Source organism: Crocodylus porosus, unplaced genomic scaffold, assembly GCF_001723895.1.
Source record: "Crocodylus porosus isolate Cpor-Errol unplaced genomic scaffold, CroPor_comp1, whole genome shotgun sequence".
NCBI lineage: Eukaryota > Metazoa > Chordata > Crocodylia > Crocodylidae > Crocodylus > Crocodylus porosus.
This window is the reverse complement of record NW_017728907.1, coordinates 56,043,137-56,065,465: the sequence shown is the minus strand read 5'-3', so window position 1 is coordinate 56,065,465 and position 22,329 is coordinate 56,043,137. Positions and strand designations below refer to the sequence as shown.

General features: G+C 45.7%; 1 long non-coding RNA gene across 8 annotated transcripts in view; it reads right to left on the bottom strand.

Annotated features, from left to right (window-relative positions):
- The window catches only part of LOC109307520, a 75,900-nt gene that overhangs the window by 18,943 nt on the left and 34,628 nt on the right, over window positions 1-22,329 (bottom strand). For 6 of the 8 annotated variants that reach the window (XR_002100283.1, XR_002100284.1, XR_002100279.1 and 3 more), the window contains exon 1: window positions 8,791-9,034. The exons of 1 other annotated variant lie outside the window; for it this stretch is intronic. This is a non-coding gene — a long non-coding RNA (uncharacterized LOC109307520). Of the gene's footprint in view, window positions 1-6,580; window positions 6,780-8,790; window positions 9,035-22,329 lie in introns of those variants that run through there. One more of the 8 variants, XR_002100280.1, reaches the window with a different exon arrangement.

The following is a 22,329-nucleotide window of genomic DNA, read 5'->3' as shown; positions in this document are numbered from 1 at the left end:
AATGGATATTTTTCAGCTATGTGCATCTGATAAATGGATAAAATATTTTTCCCCTCTGTTTTTTTTTTAAATTCACCTTGTAACTGAGACTAAACATGGGAAATATTAGTCCCAGGAGAGGGTCTTTTGGCATGCTGAGTCAGTACAAACAAAGGCAGTTGTAACTGAGATTTTTTTGCAATTAAGAACAGCACTTGCTCCTCATTTAATGGTATTATACTACTTGTGGTGGGCTTGCCTAACTTGGCCCAGTTCCTCGGGCTTAGAAAATTGCCAAGCAATTGGTGAGGCAAACCCACCAATTAGAGATCAGCAGGAGAGGAGCCTCGGCAGTAGTACACCCCACCCCTATGTTGGGGCCAAGTGAAGAGCAGACCTAATTGGCTGCACTCCACCTCCCCCCGATTGGCCAGTCTTCAATCTTGGGGCAGAGCCCCAAAAGTGTATATAAGGAGTTGCATGCACAGCATGTAGAGGGACAGAGAAGAAAGAAGAAGCTGGGGCTGAGGAAGAGCTGGAAAAGAGCTACCCAAGGGGTGCTTCCAGTTGCCCTGAAGAGCCGGAAGACTTTGCCATCAGACAGGAGTGGCAGGCGGCCGTGTGCCCAAATCCTCACTGCGAGAGAGCACGGCGAGCCAGTGCACGTGTCACTGCATGGAGGGTCTGAGAAGGACCGGGACCTTGGGAGCCGCTCAAGGCAGCTCGGGTCTCCAACCCTGGCACAAGCCCTGCATCAGTGCAGATACCACGGCACACTGAGTCACGGATGGGGTGAGAGCCTTTGGTGGCGGGGGAAGGGGGCGGTTTAGGCCCCATTCGCCACTGCTGGGTGTGAGGGGCCATGGGCAGTGCAGTCTCTGCAGCACGGCAGTCCTGTACTGGAGCCCCGGCCCTGGGCACGCATGAGGCTGCCCTGGCCCGCAACCTGTTGAGGAGGCCAAGCCATCCAGGCATGTGAACAAGCCACGTGCCCCACGAGGAGACCGAGACAGAACACCCTCCGCAGGAGCCGTTTGCCTAGCTGGGCATGAAGCACCAGGAACCCTTGCTGGACCCCTACTTGCCGGGAAGTGCGAGTTCTCGGGCTAGGGGTTTCCCACCGAGGAGGAACACAGTGGATAGCCCCATCAGAGAGGGTTCCTGACAGAGAAAAAGAAACTCCTCTAGAGGAGGGGGGTATTCAGGAGTGCCATATATTTTGGGGTGTTTAGTAATTGCTTGCTGCGTCTACATTTTGGAGTGTTTATTGATTGTTTGCTGTGTCTTATATGTTGGGGTGCTTACCCATCGATTGTTGGGACATACTTAACCTCTGGGGATCCGCGGGCAAGGTTTCCCTCGTGGGTCTTGGGGACTGCTATACTTACCTGTTCTGTTATTTGCTGACTTGAATATATTATATGTAAATATTTATTTTTATCACCTATCCAGTTCTTCTATCATTTTCCCTTTTATTCTGCACCTGAATAAAACATGTAGAGTAAAAGCTTTGTTATCCAGCACTCACGGGGAATGGAGGGTGCCGGATAACAAAATATGCTGGATAACTGAGCAGCCCAGACAGGCGCGTTGCCTGTTCGGGCCACCGCCTGTCCTGCCATGTCTAGGGTGTTGTCGCCCCTCCCGCCGCATCGCCGCCCCTTCCATGGGCCCCATGGACTCTGAGGGATCGGGGGGGTGACCTGTGCTGTCTGCTATGCCCCTGGGCCATGGGGGCTTGGCAGCACAAGCTGCTTTCCTCTGGACTGTGGAGGCTCCATGAAACTGGAGATGCCACAGTGGGTACCTCCAGTTTCACTTTTCTCTTACACCCCCTTACAAGCTGGCATGCTAATTAACAGAGCATGCTGGCTTGTAAGGTGCTGGTTAACATGCTGGTTAGCATGCTGTATATAGTTAAGCTACAGTATCCTGGTCTTTCTTTATAGAGATGCTGGAGAAGGGGAAACTGCAAGCGAGCTGCAGTTTCCATCTCCAGCATGTACACCCTGCTGACCATCCCCTTCTATAGGAGAGGGGAGTACACACTCCGGTACACCCAGGTTTCATAATCAAGAGGAAAAGGCAAAGGCTGCAGCTGAGGTCAAATCAGTATTTGGGCTTTGTCAAACAATTCCATACGGTAAACTTGATGTTGGGAGCTAGATATGGATTTTCATTTCTTGGAAGATCTAAGCCTGTGTCACCAGATAGTTGGCCTTGAAGCAACACACTCTCCGCCCAGAGACAGACATTCAAAAAGCCCGAGGCAGAATCTAAGTTACGTGGTTTTCTGTAAGTGGAGAAGTCTAGATCAGAATGCAACACATATTAGCCTTTTGGTGGGGATGTAGGGGCAAATCTTAGACCCGGTTCTGCCATTCTGAATCCAGTCTATGCGTGCCAAACTTCTGTTCTGTTCTGGGTATAGACCGGTTTCCCATCACGTATACTGGCAAAAGTACAATGTGTGTACCTTGCCTCGGTGCTTCCTTCAAAAACACGGAGTAGCTGTCTTGATGGAGATTTTTACATTCAGTTGCATAACAAGTGCTGAAAGTACCTTCAAGATGGATGTTGTAAAATGGGAAGTAGAAGAGGATAACCAGAAGGAAAAGCTAGCCCAGAATACATTTAGATTAATATACTATTTATTATTATGAACAACAACAAAAAATTTTCAATTACCACCTAAGATTATATATAAACTCCCTGGGGATTTTGGGAAGGAAAACCCCTGGCTGAAAGAGTATTAGAAAAAAAGGGGCAAGAAAGAAATGACTGTTTACTGTATCTGCAAGCAGGGACAGATTGAACAAACACTTAATCTCTCATTCTGTGCTCATGACACCGGTTTTACATCTATGTGATTGCATGGCCTTCTGTGGAGGTATTCCAGTATTCATTAACTTGAATGCAAAAAGAATCTTGTTTCTCCCTTAATTTGTCGAGTCTCCATGCCATTGCACCAGTCTGCATGGGCATGTCTACGCGAGATGCTGACTGTGCAATGGCCAAATATTACTGCCCAGTAGCCTGTCGCAGCACTGACAGTGCTAACATGCTATTGCTCAGTAGTGTGATCCTAACGTGCAGTAGCATCACTTAAAATCCGTGTGCCAGCACTGCTGCACAGTAAATCCAGTTACTGCATATTTATTTAGTACTTGCTTATACAAGTACTAAATAAATGCACAGTAGCGTCTTGCGTAGATGCGCCCCGTGTGCCCTAACTTTCAGGTAAGCAGTACGTGGTAAAACTGGGCCTGTAATTTCTTAAGATGTCCCTTTCCCCAATTCCCCCCATTTACGAGTCTGAATCTTTGCTCGCGGGGAAGGTGAATTCTGCAGTCACACTGAGGTTTGTTCTCCTGTGCTTGTCTTTGCCCAGAGAATTGGACTTTTGACATAAACCTGGAAGGTAGTTCAAAGCCTCCCTGCGTAAACACACATCCATTTTTTGTACTTTAGGAATAGGTAATGTAAAAGTTGAAAGGTGAAGGTTATGGCAGCTCTTGTTTATTTCACCAGGAGCCAAGAGATGGGAAACATCTGGCACTTACACACCATGTAAGTCTTAAAAACAAAGAGCCCTAGACTTTACTCTGGCTGAGCAAGCACTGGGATAAAGGCTAATGACAGGCTGCTTATTTAAAAGGATCATAATACACAACTGCCATGTAGGGAACCAGGAGCATACGAGAGTGGGAATATTAGGGTAAAATTTAGCTTTGTATTTCCAAGTTAAGGGTCAGGGCCTGACTTCAGTAACACAAGCATTCGTCCCTTCACATGGTTCTTAAATAGAGCAAAAGGCCCTCTGAACTTTACCCATAGCTAGTTTGCTTTTTTTTAAATAGTCAAATATGCAAAACAGAATTCAGAAATGTTGATGATTGCTATTATGTTATTATTTCTGCAATGGCGGTACCTCTGCATCCCCTGCATCCCAATAAATTTGTGAGCCAAATAAGCTAGATGCCCTCTGTGTATGTGTATGTGTACGTATATAGGTATGCGTAGTGTGTGTGTGCGCCCGCGCGCATGCACACGTATATATATATATATATATATAGACATGGTGGTTCCATGTTTATATGTATACTAGCTAATTGCCCATCAAGAATAATGGATTTAAGGGAGTGTTTACATGGCCCCCCAGCCCCCACTCACCCTTCGGGGCCTGCCATGTAGACACCCTCTGCTGCTGTCGCCTCCTCCTCCAGCCTCCGGTGCAGGGGCTCCATCCCTCTGCCTGCCTCCACCTCGCAGAGGGGCTTCCCCCCATCTCTCTTCCTCTCCCCACTTCCCTCCATCCCCCGCTCCCTGCCAGCTGTTGTCAGGGCTGGGTAGCAGGGGGGTGCCGCCACCCTGACACCCCCTCTGCTCCCCTCCCTTCCTTCCTTCCCTGCTGTCTGGCCCCAACAACAGCTGCCACCTTGACCCCCCCCCACGTTTGCATCCCCCCGCCCCATGCCTGCCCAGGCCCATGCAGCCTCTCCACCGCCTCCCTGTTCCTGCTGGCTATTGTTGGGTCCCCCTTCCCACTCCCCTCTCTCCTTCCCTCCCTCCCCGCCATCCGGCCTTGACAACAGCCACTACCATGACCCGTCCTTTGCCTGCCCCTGCTCTGCTCCCCTCCCTGCCTCCTCCTCCATGCCGGCTGTTTTGGGGGACGTCGGGGACAGACAGTGAGGAGGCGCTGCTGCTGTGACCCCCCCTTCACCCCCAGGCAGGGAGGCACGGGGAAGCTGCACTGCTCAGGTGGCTGAGGCGTGTTCACTGAGTGTCACAGACTTCCCCAGCAGTGGCTCAAATTTGGGCCCATGCAGCCTGGGCCCATGCAGCGAATCGCCGCCTGGCCTCTCGGCAGTGCACGAGCAGTTGGCCGAAAGCATTATGGACAGACAGACACACAGACAAACAGACTAAGCCCTTTATATCTATAGAATACACTGCATCTAGCATATTTGTGTGTGTCTGTGTCTGTCTGTACAGACACACACATATAAATATGTGCGTGTGTATGTGCATATGCGTGCATGTATGTATAGTGTGTGTCTGTCTGTACAGACACACACATATAAATATGTGCGTGTGTATGTGCATATGCGTGCATGTATGTATAATGTGTGTCTGTCTGTACAGACACACACATATAAATATGTGCGTGTGTATGTGCATATGTATTATATATATATATATACATACCCTAGATGCTGTATGTATATATAAACATGCAGCCCCCAAGTTTGGATATATATGTATATATATGCACACACTATACATACATGCACACATATATTGAAATAGATATAGATATACACATACACCCAAGTTCTCAGCTGACAACGAGGTTGTAGTTTAAATAGATATGACTGTAAATGGGTGAAAGGTAAAATCGTTCCAGAAATGTAATGTGACTTGTGTGGGGTCACACAGCACGGCAGTGGCAGAATAAGGGAGAGAAAAAAATAAAACCTGAATCTCCCAGGTCCCAAGTCTAGTGTCCAAGCTGCTTCTCTTTTGTGGAAGAGACACTAGGATGGGACAAAGACTCAGCTCCCTAGTTTCTCTTAACATATGTTACGCACATCCCTGGCCACCAATATATGGGACCTAGCAGAGTTCAAGCTGTGGCTTAACTGGTCATGAAGGTGACCAGGGCAATCCTGACTTGTCATGGGTGGGGGAGGACCGGGGGCAGGGGAAGGACAGGGGAGGGAAAACAGCTGCTGCTGCAACCACACCATCATGCTGGCAGTGGCACCCAGTTATTGCTGCTGCCCCTGTGTGTAGCAGCTTCCCTGTGCATCCAGCCATTTCACGCCGTCTCCGAGTTAAGCATTTTGCTGTGCTCCACTTTTAGGACGCGTCTCATTTGACCTTTGAGTAGGGTTTGAACCTAGACTCTTCTTTCTCTTGAGCTAAAGGATTCTCCATTTCCTGTTCAAATCAGCAGCCTTTTGAATTGAACGTACAGTGGATTATGTGACAAGTCCATAAACAAGGAGGAGTAATAACTTCCTATACCAAGCATGTAGACCAGCTATCAGCGTGGCTCAAGCACTCACAAGGCATAATATCATCTCAAAGCAGCGTTTCTGGGACATTCAGTGAGAGACTGATACTGCACGAATTTCCCTATTCCCTATTAGCATGCAGCTCCATTTCTCAGAGTGACTAGTGTTTGTTAACTATATGGAACATAATAGCCAGGCTGTTTCCTTAGCAATTAGATAGTCATATGTACTGTATTTTTTCAGTAACAATAAAAGCATTTAATAAAAAAAAACCCCTCTTATAAACACATTATTAAGTTACATTTTTATGGTTCTTGCAGTGGGGTAAATTATTCTTGCTTTATTACTGTGTTGTAAAGCTTGAAGTTTTTTTTTTTCCCCTGACAGTTACTGCCTGCCAACAGTGGGCCAGGTCCACATTAAACTGCAGAGCTAAAAAGATACAAATTTCACGTCTTGGAGGGAGTTATTGATGCCTCTTCCTAGTGGAGGAAAAGGGACCCAAGGCAGATCAAGCAGTCATCCATCCCTACAGTTTCCGCTCAGGGGGTAACTACTAAAAGTTACTTAAAAGTTACCTTTTAAGGCTATTGAAAGAAAGTGCTGAATGGATGCAGTTACTGGACAGTGTCTCTGATCAGTGTTGCTTCTTGGTGAATAGTCCTGGTCCTCTGTGATTCCTCATACTCATGAGATATTGTGGTCCACACAAATCTGGTCTTTTGGGCTCTATTTCAGGTCAGCCTCTCAACACTGGGACCATTAATGGCTCTTTACCTGTATAATGAGCAGATAAAGATACTTTGCCTGCAGACAGGTGGCATAAAGCTGTTAGATCCTTAGGTGGGAGGCACATTTCTTTTCATTATTCCAGTAACTTGTCCACTTCTTGGCAGACAAATTTTGTTCCAGATTTGCCTTCCCAATGCAGCTAATCAAGTTAAAGCACGAACCGTGCTTCAGGATTGTAAGAGGCAAGGACTTCTTAGGGCGACATGTTTTATTGGACCAACTATGTCCTTTGAATAAAGTTAGACAAGCTTTTGACTGCAAGACATTCCTTCATCAGGGCTCTCTGAGAGATCATCATAGCGGCTACAACATCACTTTTACACTACCATCAGAACTGCAAGTTAGTACATAAATTGTTGACTAAGGCTGCACTGTATAAAGATGCAACCCATCTTATATTAATAATCCCAGCATGTAAATTAAGCCTCAGGAATGGGTCTCTTTCAGGACAATGGGCTTGAATTTCCTGTCACTCTGTAAGACTCAGCGGAGTCAAACAGATGTAGAAGTAATGTGTGCTTGAGAGAAAAAAGAAATCCTGTCCTGGACTTTAACAAGAATGCTCGGGTCTAATTTTTAGACTATAACACTCCTTCCTTGCATACACAGGCTTGTATCTGTAATTAACTGATAATCACGTACTTTGTCATTGTGTTTGACTGATGTTTAATAGTATTGAGAGAAGAGATCGGAGCTGGATTCATACTTTCATCGTAGCGCCCATACTTTGGAGTGCCTGTCTCCGTGGAAGCTGATCTTCCAGGCAAGTTCACTTGTCTGGTGCTCCAAGCAATTTATGCACACAGCATTTGGCACTGGAACAGGAAATTAAGGGCTGTAGGAAAGCAACCTTTGGCCTTTAATTCACTTTTTTAATAAAATCATTAAAAGAAACTTACTCCCTGCCAGACATTATGGGAAATTGCCTTAATGATACTTTTAAGCAAAACACATTCTCTTGAATGCATATGCGCATGGCTCATTCAATAGCTTATTTATGTGTTTGCAAGAATGAAACTGGTTTGAATGTAAAGTCAGACTAGATATAAGCCTAGCATGAAGCTGATAAAAGCTACAGGCAAGATTTGTGTATATTATGTTTCCCCAACACATCAAGAAGTCTAGTGCCTCCTCGTTCAACGCACGAGAACAGTCGAGGAAAAAGCCACAAAGAGCAGGGTTTGGGAGTCTCTGCAGTGAGCTCTGAGGACAAAACAGCTGCAGTGTCCACGCACATGGAGAGTTCATAGAAATCTAAATCTTCAGGTTATAGGAATAACAAAAACCCCAACCCCACCAGCTCAATAGCTATAAACACCACATTGTGCTTCTCAATCAGACATAACTCCCACTGATTTCAGAGTATGGCCTTGTATTCATGGGTGCCTGAACCTACAGCTGCATGATACTTTTCTGTTTAATAGTTGTTAAATATCTTTTCTTTATGAGACATTTATGTCTTATAGTTCTCACATACAGACCTTTTTCTTGAACCAAATCTTGTTAGATGTGTGGAGACAGTAAAAACAGAGCGTGCACTGAAAATGGGCTCTTTAAAAAAAAAAGGTCCCTTCACTAAAACCTAATATGGGCCAAATCCTTTGCTCATTTATAACTATGACATTTAAGAAGGTCAGATAGGTGTGATTTAGAGCAGAATTTGCCTTTGCATGCTTCACATCTTAAGCATTTTGCACCGGGAGGAAAGATATGCACAAGCCAATCCAGTAGGCAGGGTCTACAATCTGTACATTTTAGGGTCAGCACGTGCAGAAGCTTTTAAGTATGTACATTGTAAAAGTAAATTTACATCATATGTCAAACAGTACACACAGATGCAAAAACCGACAGTGATTCTAGCCCGAAAAAGTGTACATATCTCTATAAAATCAGCAAGCTGTGTCCTGAATACAGATGGTTGGGCATTTTCTGACAAAGCAGTTTCTGGTTGGAAAATGCAAATTCATTAAACCAGAAATGATTTGTGGAACTGTACCTGTTTCAAGGAATTTCTGATGAGAGTTTCCAAGACTCTGTGGATTGAATTAGGGTCCTCAGATTGTCCAAAGCTGAAAACCAGACCCCAGATAGAAGTCGGACTCTGAGGGCTTCCAGTGTCCCAGCTCCATAGTGTGGATGGGGCATGGGTCAGAGCATGGTACATAGGGAGAGACAGAGTGAGAATAATGACGCGTCAATTTGCTCTACAGCTGTGGCATTTTCCTTGTGTAAGAGAATGCTAATCCCAGAAAACATGTGAGAAACAAGTCTTTTCAGAGTGTTTTCCACTGTGTTTTCAGTGATACAGTCTATTTGGGTAGAGGACAACTCTTCTTTGGCCGGGTATGTTCTCATTCTGGCCTGAGCTCCCCAGAGTTGAGTAATGAAGAGGACACCACCTACTCCCTTAGGAAAGGAGTTTTGCAAAAAGGGCCCCGCGTACCTTTCTCATGGAAGAAACTCAGTGGAAAAACTCCACATGATGGATAATATATTTACAAAGTGAGCTCTTTGTCTTGCATTTCATTAGATCATTAGGAATCTACTGGGTGGAGGCAACTGGTTGTAAGGCCAGATCCTTAGCTGGTCTAAATCATCTCCCGTTGAACACTAAAGATATGCACTGACATCACTGGACTGTCTCTGATTTTTACCAGCTTGAGTAGCTGGTGCTTCAAAAGTTTTCAGCCTGTGGCACCAACAGAGTCAAACATTTACAGTGTCCGTTTTCTTGACAAATTGCACGAAGCACACTGCTCCAGCGGATAACACTAAAGCACTAGTTTCTTGGGAGCCGACTTCATGCTAACTGCAATCAGCAGTGGTCGGGGACCAAGGGACAGTGGTGTAATGAGAGGCAGGTGCCTGAGGCTCCAGCCATCAGTGCCCATTTAGAAGGGGCAGAATAACAACAGCCACTGCAACCAGCCCAGTCCCCACTGCCGCTGCCATTCAGGGCAGACCCCTTGGTTGTTACGCCTCTGCCAAAGGACATCTGAAATTCCTACTTATCTGAATCTTAGATGCCTAAACTCCCTGACAAATCTGCCCCTCTGTGTTTCCAGTCTCCATGGGTGAATGGGGTGATGCTAATTCTCTGCGTCTTTCAAAGTTCTGAGGACAACTGGATCAAGGACATGGAGATGCTCAAATACTGCAGTGATAGGGCCAAGTAAATCACAAAAATCAGTCTAAGATCCCAGTCTAATGTGTCTGCTTAAGTCAGTGAGACTCTGCACAAACTCAGGGCTAAGCAAGTGCATAACTATTTGCAGGATCAGAGCCAAGGAGCCTAATTTTAACCACCCAGGTTGGAAAATGCTGGCCTTGAGGGTAGTTCATTAACAACTCTGATTAAGCTAATCTGAACAGATATGTCTTTATCCTAGGTGTCCAGAAGGGAATGTTTTTAAATGTAAACAGATTACAGGATACATCTCTTTTAAAGCAGGGGCAGGAATGTTCCTCCCATTCATCACTGAAAATATCAAATCCTTGCTCTCTATAAGCCATTTTCAGATAGTCCCCGAAATGAGAGCAAGCTTTGGATCACACTCTTTGTCTCTTTACCCTTTCTATTTCTTTCACGGTCTCCAGCTCATACATATACATATACATATACATATACATATACATATATGTGTGTGGGGGGGTGTTTAGCACAAGAAGTAAAAAGATATTAATGAGCCCATTTCTCATTTGTCTTCCTTACATTACTTCAGAAGTAAAAAATGCCCCTAAAAGTTGTTTGCACCAACTTGATCCTATCAGAACATTCAAAAAGTTCCTAGTATGAATAAAGCCCTCAAAAATAAATAATAAAAATGATGCAATACACCTAAACCAACCCCCGCAAACCACTGCATGCACCCCTAGTTGAAAAGAGCAGATGAAAAAAATTACACAGAACAACTGGCTGGAAATAAGAGGCTAAGATGAAGAATCCAGATGTGAAAAATATCAATGTTTTTTTCTTAGTCATACAAGTTGAAACATATTTTCCTTATAAAACAAGTGGATGAAATACCCAGGTCTCTCCATGAGAGAAAATTTCAGCAACTTATGAACAAGAGAGAGATACATGTCTAAGTGCGGGTTATGTTGTCCTGCTATTAACCACTAAATGTGTAGCATACAGAAAATCCAATAAATAGATGTATAAAATGAGACTGCCTTATATCATTATTAATCTATGAGACTACTTATTCAGATTTTTTTAATGCAATCATGCCTGTGTGCTCTCTCTTATACACTGTAGCAGGACCAGGACCCAGGCATGACATTGTTGCCCCCCATGGCCAGATGGCCGCTGCCTCAGCCTGATTCTGGGTACTCTCCCCTCAGCTCTTGCATGCTATGCCTTGATGTAATTGTTAATTTGCGAAAGGGAAGGGGGCTGTAAGTCCTAGAACCAGTCCTTATCCTTTGTCAGCAGTCCTTATTGTGGCCCCCTCCAGGACTTCACCAGCCCGAACCTAGTCTGTCTGTAGCTGGGCTCTTGCAGTCCATAAATGCCTTGAGGCACCTGTTGCCTTAGGGGCTTATTAAGTGGCTCCAATCACCCCTTACACCAGGGGTTTTCAACCTTTTTTAACAAGTGTACCCCTTCTGGTAGCAGTGGCCAGAGGCAGGAGGGGATGGGGCTCGCGCGCAGCCACCGCAGCCAACATCCCATGCCACCACTACCTACCACCCCTGCGCCCCATTTCCCAGTTGCACGTGTGGCTCTGTGGGTTGCTGATGAGTGGCATGTGATAGGCTGGGCATGCACTGCTCATCAGCATCCTGTGGAGCTGCACATGCAACTGGCCATGGGGAAGTGGTGCACAGCGGTGACTCGGGGTAGTGGGTGGCGGCAGCGGTGCCCATCCGCAGAAGGGCACCACTGCCTTCACACCCCACCCCCTGCTCCTGGGAATGGGCACAGAAACACACTCCCCCCATCATTCAGACCCTTTGTGCCTTGCTGCCCTCATGGCTCCGCAGGCAGGGGGTACCTGTGGCACATCCTCGCCATTGGCTATTGGCTGAAGGTGGTGGCCTGGCTGGAAGAGCGAGCTGGGGTAGGGGGCGGGGTGGCACCATGGTGTGCTGTATGGGGCCAGCGGTGCACAATGCATCCCTCCCCTGGGTACAAGACGATGTGCGGGAATGCTTTTTTTTTTTTTTTTTTGTAACATTTTATTAGAAACCAGACAGTATCAAACGGATTTAAAAAAGGACCCCAACTGAGGCCTCACAAAGGGAATACAAATACAATTTCAAGAAAATACATAATACTCACATGATAGACAACGTTGCATTCACTTTGCTTAAAACTCCAGTGTTATCAGGGGAGATGCCATGCCCAGGGCATGCTCCATTCCTTCCCACCCACACATACCCCCCTAGGACAGTGGTCTTCAACCTTTTTATGGTGAAGATCACTTTTTGGAACTAAAGGTTACCGCAGGATCTACTGTACCTCCCCACCCCCTGTCCCACATACCCCTGGACTGTGGAGTGTCCCAGAGCCAGCTGGGCCAGGACCCAATCCCACTTCTGCGCTGTGGCTGCACTGAGCCATGCCTGCCTGGCAGCCAGAGAAGTGTAGCATTGGGCCCTGGCCCAGCCAGGTCTGGAAGTTTCTACACATGAGGGGCTGCGACTCATGCCACTGGGCACAGCCTGGCAAAGGCCCCAGGACCAATGCCGCCTACACCTGTGCTCGGGATGAGGCGGCTGTTGCTGCGGGCTTCCCACTGTGCCCCAAACACAGGTCCACTGCCTGTGCTCAGTGGCACAAGCCCCGCGCACATGCGCCCCTGGACAATCAGATCTTCCCAGACCTGGCTTGGCCGCAGCCACCCCCACGAGTCCTCACTCCTGAGCTGAGCCATGCCCGCATGTGACCAGGTGCAATGGGACTCAAGGCACAGTGGCAGCAGCCTCTGCCACCTCCACCCCCACAGAGATGAGGAAGGAGCCCCCCCACACTCCTGGAGTAGCCTCCCCAGGCTCCAATCCTCCCACCACCTGGCCGGGCTGGGGCCTCATTTACCTTCTCCTGCTCCTGGCTGGGCAGCACAGTGAGCTGCTCACCGTGGGAACCTCGACTTGGCCCCATCTCTTCTCTCCCCCACACATTGACCTGCTGGGGCTGGGGGCGGTGGGTGTGCACATGTGTGCATGCCCAGCTGTCCCCCCCAGCACAGGATCTACTAAAACAGGATCTGGGATCTATCTGTAGATCAGGATCTCCAGGTTGGTGACCACTGCCCTAGGACTTTTCTTAGTATTGCTAGGGGTATGCATATCCCTGGTTGACAACCCATGCTAAGGCCTCACGCAAGTTACCAATTAATGACTTCGGTGGGCACTTGGCCCCAGTCCAGTACCACACCACCTTAGGCTTTTATGGTTTTGTCCGCTCAGCTTTCTTGGCCTCAGCTGGTTCTTTTTTCTTGCTGGTTCCCTTAGCCTAGGCCCACCGTGCTGGACCTGACTTTTGGGCCATAGTCTGAATCTTGCCCTCTCAGGTTGTGCCCTGCTTGGGGTGTAGGCCACTGGCCCTGATCTGGGGCTGTTTCTGCCCTACCTGGGGCACTGAGCCACCTGGCCCTTGTCCAGCTCCAATCCAAGTTAGACTTTAGCCTTTCTTTATCTTTCTTTAGGCTTGGCTCACACTCTCAGGTCTAAGGTCCAAATCAAGGCCCCTAGCTGGGCTCTAAACACTGGTGTGCCCCTGGGACTCCACTGTGGGTTAAACCCCCAGGCACCCCAAGACATTCTGCCATGACCTCTGCTCACTCCCCTATCAGCCAATCGCAAACTACTGGTTTGCAACTTAATGGCTGTAAAATAAACTTAACCTGCTCCAGGCACTGCAAATGATCACAAGAGCCCTCAGTCTTGCAGCAAGGCTTCCCCTTATCTGGGCTGTGTCCCTTCATGAGGCACTGGTATTATATTGGCATTCCTTAGGGTGGTACTGAACTCAACCTTGCATCCCCTTGCAGTCTTCGGGGCCAGGAGCTCTTCATCCCTTGGCTTTTTGGGTTAGACTCCTCTGGCTTGGTTAAGCCTTGGGCTTATATGCCACTCAAGCCCTGTCCACATTTGGTCAGTTGTCTGATTAGCTGGCCTGCCCACAGTGCTGTTTATTAGCCCCAGACTTGCCAGCTGCTTTCAATTCACAAAAACTCTTCCTTTAAAGGGCTTGTTCCACTTTTCTGTAACAGGGTAATGGTTCCCTGTTACACACACACACACACACACATGCACTTTATGGCTTTAATGGACATAACATAATGCATTGGGCTGGGGTGGTAGGGAAACTAATGTGTAACAGGAAGTGTGATTCTGTAGCTTTTATTCAAATGTGTGTTTGACAGCTCTCAGTTATTCTCTTGGGAGAAAAAAAATAAAAACACTGAATGGACATGTGAAAACACTTAGTTTGGGAAAGTTATTACCTGAAGGGATGAAAGTTTCAATATTACTCATTGCTTGCTATTTACAAATCAAGTTATGCTCCCGTTACCAAAGTTAAAAAATTCTGTTGCACCCCAAACATAAGTGTGCAAACAGATGTTGTCCCATACCACCATACAGATTTTTATGGGGGCCAAAGTTGTGAACAAGCAGATGTCCTAGCCCCTTATCATGCCCCAAGTGCCCCCAAATGTTGCTGCAACCCCAGGTGGCCCCAGTGTGTGATGTCTTAAATGGGAGGACATTACACACCATAGAAATTACACACTTCCTATGCTGGGATATGGGGTATCTTACTGTCACATCCTTACTTGGGGTGCAGCACCCAGAGCTGTTGTCCCACAGGTTCTGGCCTCTGAAGCCCCAGGAGTGGCAGAGATCAAACTCTATGGGACAATGGCCCCAGCAACACCTGCAGATGTGAATGAAGTGGATCAACTTTGATGCATTTGATGCCGCTCCAAAGACAAGGTCAGTTTGTAGTCTAAGATGCCTGCTACTATAAACAAGTGGAGCAATCCAACTGAGTGCATATGCAGCAGTATATTCAGCGTGGCATCCATACAAGGCACTGATCCTGTGTCTGGACCCAGGTGGGTGTGCAACTATCCCTGTTACAATCTGGCTGTAAGATCAATTTCAGATTTATGTGTTATTCTCAGATTCTCTTGTTTCCAAGTCCAAACAGTTTTCTTCTTTTAACAGTCCCAAATCTGAAGAAAAAATATCTTTTATAAATATATGTTGAAATACATTGTTGAAATTCATTCAGGCGTAACATGAAATTTTTAAGAGAGAGTTAAAACACACAAACAAATACTGAAGTGGTTTTTTAAAAAATGCAGCCTGATATGTGACTAATGGAAGAAGCATCGTCTCAGCACTTCCAGCATCCTACTGTACAACAGGTCTCATCCTCTGAAATCAGGCAGCACATGCTTTTTTAAAAACACAGATGCACTAAAATCTGCAGCCTTCAAAAATTATATTTTTCCCATTCTGCAGGAGGTAGATTTAAGCTTTGGAGGGAAAGCTTAATCTCCCAATATTCAGTACAGCACTAAACTGTGAACTTTCATTCCAGTGTATGAGTGGTGACAATGATACGGAGGGTATGGTTTCTAGTGTCTTCTTTATGCAATACGTCCATTCTAAAACCAAACACAACCTTGGCTCTGTTGAAGTAGAGGTCATCCCTGAAAAACTGAGTCTAAAACCAAAGTTTCAGAAGTCGTGCGTATCTGGAGTTTTGATTTAGATTTCATAGGTATTAGGGCTGGAAGGGAGCTGGTAAGATCATCGGGTCCAGCCCCCGGCCCAAGGGACAGGAAGTCAGCTGGGGTCAAAGGATCCCAGCAAGATAAGTGCTCAAATGTTACTTAGAAGTGTCCAGAGTAGGTGCTTGCACCACTTCTGGGGGGAGTCTATTCCAGGCTTTGGGGGCTCAAACAGTAAAGCCATTTTTCCCTATGTTCAACCTAAAATGGTCTTGCAGGAGTTTGTGACCGTTGGAACTTGTCATCCCTTGGGGTGCTCTTGTGAACTGGTGTTCCCCCAGATCCTGATGCACGCTTCTTATGTACTTATAGGTTGCCACCAAGTCTTTCTTGAGATGTATCGGTAGATGCAAGCCAGAGTTTTGTTCACTTTGCCAGCTGTGGTATCACACTGGTGGCTCATATTGATTTTGTGGTCAACCATGACCCCCAGGTCTCTTTTGGTCATGGTGCTAGTGAGTGTTGCCTTGCCAAGCCTATAAGTGCAATGTGGGTTTTTATTCCTGAGGTGGAGCACCTTGCATTTCTCCATATTGAATTCCATCAGGTTTTCATCTGCCCGCCTTGCAAGCCTATTGAGGTTGGCCTGGATCACCAGCCTATCCTCAAGTGTGGACACTCTTCCCCAAAGTTTGGTGTCATCAGCAAACTTGGCCAGTCCACTTTTGACACGAGTACCCAGATCATTTATGAAAACATTAAAGAGTACATGTCCTAGAATGGAGCCTTGGGGGACGCCACTAGTCACTAAGTGTCATGTTGATTCAATGCCATCAACTACCACTCTCTGGGTCCAACCTTGGAGTCAGTTCCTCAGCCATTGGACTGTGGAGTAGTCTAGGCCACAGTTGCCCAATTTTTCCATGAAGGCATCATCAACCTCTTCCCTTTTCTCCAGGTAATACATCGCCTGGTCATAGAAGGAAATGAGATTGGTCAGGCAAGACCTACCTACAACAAACCATCTTCTTTCCGCCCTTCCTTGAAGATGGGCCCCACATTGGCCCTCTTCCAATTTTCCAATCAGGATTTTGCTTCAAACTCATAAATTAGCATGTGTGTGCTGTGCCTTCATTAACATGCATTTGCTTTTAAGTTCTGGTAGAGATTCCATACTAATTGCTTCAGGCTCACATTTTCCCAGTAATCCTTGAGAAGTCACAAGTGGTCTTATGAAAGCTGAATCTGTTATGTGAGACATGTGAATACGTCAAGCAGCTAGGTTCTTAGCCATGTCGGTCAGGCTTCCCCAGCTATGACATTTCCTTTTACAGATCTTTTTGATACCTTTAGTTTGAGGGACTAAATCAAAGCCTGTTTTTTAAGCCATCCTGCAGCATTAAGTAGGATTTTTGCTTTAGTAGGGAACAGACTCACTTTTACAAGCGCGCGCTAATCCCTGAGCATCACTTACACCTGAAATGTGCCATGTGCATAGTGAAGGTACCATGCTAGTCTCACATTATATAAACCAGTGCACAGTGTATTTCCTAGGATTACATTAAATAACAAAAGGACTTATAAGGGAATACGAATTGGCCTATTGTTCCAAATTATCACACGAAGCTGACTCTTTCAACCCTCTATTGCTAACTTATAAATTAACTCTCCTTATATAAGGGGACAAATTCAAGTTGAAGTTATCAGGTTTGATGGCCTGAGTGACATCCTGTACGTCAAACCCAGAGCTGACTGACCCTTTTCTTCCTTTTCCCCCAAGAGACAAATGGTGAGAACATGTCAAATTTTATCTCAGAATAATGTTTTTAGCTTAGGAAATAGGAAATATGGAAGTGGAAATGAATTATTTCTAGTCATATGTCACAGCCCATTCCTGACAAGGGCTTTATTTTTGAAAAACAAGCCAACCACCCCCAAAATAAAACTGTAAACAGGGCAACACCTAAATCCTGACCAGGCTGAACTCAGTAGAGGCTATTTCAGACAGATATTATCAAGGAGGTACTGTACCTTCTCCTTTCCAAAGGCCGTTTTCTGAGGTCCCTTACTTGCACGTCAGACTCTTGCATGCTGAATTTGTGCCGTGCACGTTGTAGGGTCTCCCAGTTGTACTGATAGACAGAGCAGATGCCAAGCCACTTTAAGTTATGCTATTATAAGCTTGTCAGGGAACCCTGATAGGTCTGTCAGAGTTTTTTTCTGATTTCCCAAGTCCTTTCCTACCATGTTTCTGCTGCCAGCAGCATAGCTGCTCCAGCAGAGCCATGCTTTTGCTGGGGAAGTTTTCTGCTGGCTGTTCGGTGCCTGACTAAAGACCCTTTGTGTTGCATGAGAAGTACAGTGGGGATGTACCTTTTGTTGGGATCTGGACCTCAGTCTGTGCTCACTCCTTCTTCAGGAAAAACTCCCAGCCCTGAAAAGTAACCATACATTGGGATAGTCCTTTGAGGAACAAAATCCTCACCTTAGCTACAGAGCAGGCATATCACATTGTGTGTTAGAGGGCATGTACATAACATATCCCCCATTTACAATTCACATTAGATGAACAGGAGCCTTTTTTCCCTCTCTTTTTACAGGCAAGCTATGCATGTAACCATATAGGGTGCCATGCAATTGGAGAGCAGTCACTAACAATATTCACGGTCCCTTTCATTAAGAACCGTGTAAATAAACTTTACTAGATGTTTCATTATTTTATTAGCCTTACAAAATCCTGCTTATGTTTCTTTTAAAGTGGATTTAGCACCCATGAAATCTGCTACTTTTGGAAGCCTGGGAGATGAAATCTCTCCAAGTCCTTCACACTACCCCATGTGTTATTTCAAGGGCCTATCTCTTGGGGAGTTAGTTGAGTGAAGCATCTTGAACTATTTAAGCCTTCACTCACTGCTGAAACTGCCAAGAAAGGTGCTGCTATTCATGGTTTTTCATCCACCAGGCTATGGACTGGCCTGAAGATCATCTAGCAAATAGCCCATAAGACGATGACAATGTGATGTTACTCCCCAACTGGGCTTCATTCAGACCTTGGCTTCATCCTGCAGCAAGTAGAATTGTATAGCTAATTTCAGTGGAAAGATTTTGAAGCTCTTTTGCCATAGAAGGAATCATTTAGTTTTAAGCATATGGCAGCATCCCATCGGACAGGAAAAATATTGTGCACCATTTGCTGAACCCTATCTGGTTCCACCTTAAAACAGCCCTGCATTTCACTTCAGTTTAGCATTTTCCTTTGCTCAGCTGGTAGATTTTTATCCATTGAGACATTGTAAAATTCAGGGAGTAGCGGCAGTAGCAGTGGTAAAATTCTCATTCATTTCACAAAATTAGCCACCAAGCCAACAAAAGCATGTTTCTTAGAGAATTTCCACCTGACTACAGTGTGCTAGAGCTAATTGATCTCATTTGCCTGTGTTGCATTTTAACCTGGAAACATCCAGTTCATAAGAAAAAGTTCCATGAAGAATCAGCCGTGGGGCAGGACAGTGGTTTATTCCTCTTTAGTGTGGATGACACTTGATTCAGGATGATGCTATATTCAGAATAAAATGGTGGCAGCAATAATTAACTCCCTGGCCTCCAAGTAACAGCCTATGAGCATTGTCATAGATTTCATAGACATTAGGGCTAGAAGGGACCTTGGAAGGTCATTGAGTCCAGCCCCCTGCCCCATGGGCAGGAAGTCAGCCGGGGTCAAAGGATCCCAGCAAGATAAACCACGAAACATTTATTAAGAGTCCAGAGTAGGCGCTTGCACCACCTCTGGGGAGGAGTCTCTTCCAGGCCTTGGGGGCTCTAATAGTAAAGAAGTTTTTCCTTATGTCCAGCCTAAAACGGTCTTGGAAGAGTTTGAGACCATTGGACCTTGTCATGCCCTGGGGCGCTCTGGTGAACAGACTTTCCCCCAGATCCTGATGCACACCCCTATGCACTTAGAGGCTGCCACCATGTCACCCCTGAGCCTGCACTTTTCCAATCTGAAAAGCCCCATGGCTCTCAGCTTCTCTGCAAAAGGCCTATTCTCTTGACCACTAATCATGCACGTGGCTCTTCTCTGGACTCTCTCCAGCTTTTCTACAGCCTTCCTGAATTGCGGAGCCCAGAACTGGATGCAGTGCTCCAGCTGCAGCCTCACCAAGGCCGAGTACAAGGGGAGAATGACGTCCCAGGATTTGCTAATGGATCAACGGATGCAAGCCAGAGTTTTGTTCACTTTACCAGCTGTGACATCGCACTGGTGGTTCATGTTCATCTTGTGGCCAGTCATGACCCCTAAGTCCCTTTTAGCCATGGTGCTAGCAAGCATAGCACTGACAAGCCTATAAGCGTGCTGCAGGGTTTCTTTTCCCATGGTGGAGGACCTTGCATTTTTCCATATTGAATGACATTAGGTTTATATCCGCCCACTTACCAAGCCTATCCAGTTCAGCCTGGATCACCTGCTTATCCTCAGGTGTGGAAGCTCTACCCCAAAGTTTAGTGTCATCGGTGAATTTGGCCAGTCCACTTCTGACGGTGAACATCTTGAGTATAGTTCTACCTTTCTTTATTTTTTAGGCATGAAAATATCCACACACAACTTACAGACCATTTTAGGGAATACTATAGCTGGGATTTTCCAAACAGCTCAGCACCCAGAATTGAGGCCAAATTGTCTAAAGAGGACTCCTAGGCTTCTAAGGCCAAAATAAATGTCTAGATTTTCAAAAGGCACAATGACTAGGCACCATCTGGGAATGGGTTTCATTTTTATGACTTCTAAGAAAATTGTAAATTGTCCTCATATATCACAGGAGTCAGAGAGGCCAGATTTCTAGCTGTGGCTAGCAGCATTGGCCAAGGAGCATTGGGCAGAGGTGGCTGGGGAGAGAAGCAAAGTAACCATCTGTACTGGCTTAGTCTCCTGCAGATCCTCAAAACAGCTGCCATGGCCCTGGGATTGGCAAAGATCACTGGAATTTAGGGATGTTGCAACACATGCCTGGCCCCGCAGGGGAGAAAGGTCGGAATTGCTATCACAACTGTACCCCAATGAAAATAGGGGGAGCAACAAACTTTTCCCTACTTGACCCACAAATCTGGCCCCGCAAATCTGTACTGCAGAAGGAAAATAGCAGAGGATTTTTCACTAGGTTGATTATAATACATGAAAAACAAACAATGAAAGCCATTTGAGATTTTATTGTTCTTTTAAGTTCTCTCCAAGCAAACAGAGTGCCCGTATTTTACTAGGCTCGAACACAATAACCTACCACCACTACTTTAACGACCACGCAGTTGCAGAGTTGATCTATAAACTGATGTTGCCATTTAATGTGGTTTCCAGCAAACTGTAAAATTTACAGCGGTAACTAACACCCCCCTACCAGTCTCTCTTTTATGTTCCTCTCACAACAAGCTGTTTCGTAGTGCTAAGAAGCAGCGAGCACAAGGCTGATGCGTAACTCAAATTGAGCTGATCATACTCACATTATCATAGATATATGACCTACCAGTCCATCACAGGTTGAGTTAAGATGGAAAGCTGAGCAAATGCTACCAAAAAAAAAATGTTCACAGATATTTGTTCAGATTTTGACAGCCTTTTGCATTAAATGTATTTGCTTCTCTTCGGTATCCAGCTAACTAGCCCGCTTGTGAGAATGTGCTCCATGAACAATATTCACCGTGGTACATCAGGCCAAGAAAAAAGGCAGTGCCCCACTTCAATTCTGTTTGGACAGTTTACGAGTGAATTTTTGTCCCAATGAGTGAAATGCTGAACAGTGTTCATTTAAAAAAAACCAAAAAAAACCACTTTAAAGTTCACTCTTGAGAGTGTTTGGACTGCAATCCTGGGATCTATCCAGAGTCCATTAACCTCTGGAAAGGCTCCTTTTGATGTCAGCAGACCTTGGATCAGGTTCCCGATGCTCATGGCTAGGGCGATGGAAAAATTGCCATTTCAATTAACTTTTGAAAAAGATATATTTTAAAAAAAAAACCCAACATTTCATTTTTTTTTTAATGAACAGCAGATATTTTCTGTGGAATTTTCTCACGACCCCCTTTTTGTTTTGGTTTGTTTATAATGAAGTTTTTGTGGAAAAATAAGTTTCCACCCTTCCACACACCACTGTCTAATCCTTGCAATGGTCTGTTATTGAATGTAGGCTCCATTTCAAGGGCTCTCTCTGATTATTCAATGCCATTCATGGGGTTGGTTTTACCTCTGGTAAAGAATGCTTTTCCCCCATGACCCTGCCTGCGCACAAACATTTTGTTCCATTCGAACCAAGTTCTCAGGGCACCGTGGATGTGATAGAGAGAAACAAGGGGTTGGACATAGCTGGCGACCAAACAGAATAGAAAGAAAGCAGGAATTACACACACGTTGCCACGTTGTTAGAGTTTCCCTCGATATTGAAGTCCCAAGCAAATCTGTAGCAGTTTCTGTGGAAATGGGGGAAGTTTCTGTACCTACCCTCATCCCTCTGTAAACAGAATAACGTGATTATTGACCACGCACAAGACCTACCTCCAAATTAGCATTTAATCATTGATTTCCTTAGGTGGGTTTGCCCAAAGCCAAGCAACCCAAAGGGATTTGTTGGTAGGTCTATGCTGCCAAACAACAGATGAAAATGGTGCTTTTCAGGGTCACTATCCTGTTAGGGTGGTGAACATAGCTCAGAAATTTTTCATAGATTCATAGATTTCATAGACATTAGGGCTGGAAGGGACCTCAGAAGATCATCGAGTCCAGCCCCCTGCCCAAAGGGCAGGAAGTCAGCTGGGGTCATAGGATCCCAGCAAGATAAGCATCCAATTTACTCTTGAAG